Genomic DNA, 574 nt, shown 5'->3' on the forward strand with positions numbered 1-574 from the left:
GAGAGAGAGAAGGGAAGGAAATGGGTGACATTTGACCTACTTCGCTTTCATCCTTTCCCACTCCCACTCACTGATCATCAAACATACGAAAGGTTTCTCTCTCTCTCTCTCTCTCTCTCTCTCTCTCTCTCTCTCTCTCTCTCTCTCTCTCTCTCTCTCTCTCTCTCTCTCTACATTGAAACTGTCAAGATCGATTTACCAAGAGAGAATGTCATAAGATACTGAAAGCACTTTATGTCCGGAATCAGGAATTTACAGTTGCATGTGGAAAGGAATGGAGACGCTTTTATGAACGAATTTATTTCTGTAAAGCATTTTTAATATTTTTGTACCAGTGCAAAAGGAGCGTAATGAAAACAACGTATGTCTTTTTCTTCTTTTCTACTTCATTTTTAGTTACTTCCTCTCTAAGTGTCTCGTAACTTTCTCAGGTCGATGCACTTTTTGATACGTCAATAAGTAGAGAATTTATGAGGTATGTCTTTTTAACTTACTATTTGTGTACGATAAATGATTTGCAATTTATTGAAAATCAAATAGATTTGCGCCGTATCCGAGAAACACATATGTTTAA

The sequence above is a fragment of the Scylla paramamosain genome, chromosome 9 (assembly GCF_035594125.1).
Source record: "Scylla paramamosain isolate STU-SP2022 chromosome 9, ASM3559412v1, whole genome shotgun sequence".
Lineage (NCBI taxonomy): Eukaryota > Metazoa > Arthropoda > Malacostraca > Decapoda > Portunidae > Scylla > Scylla paramamosain.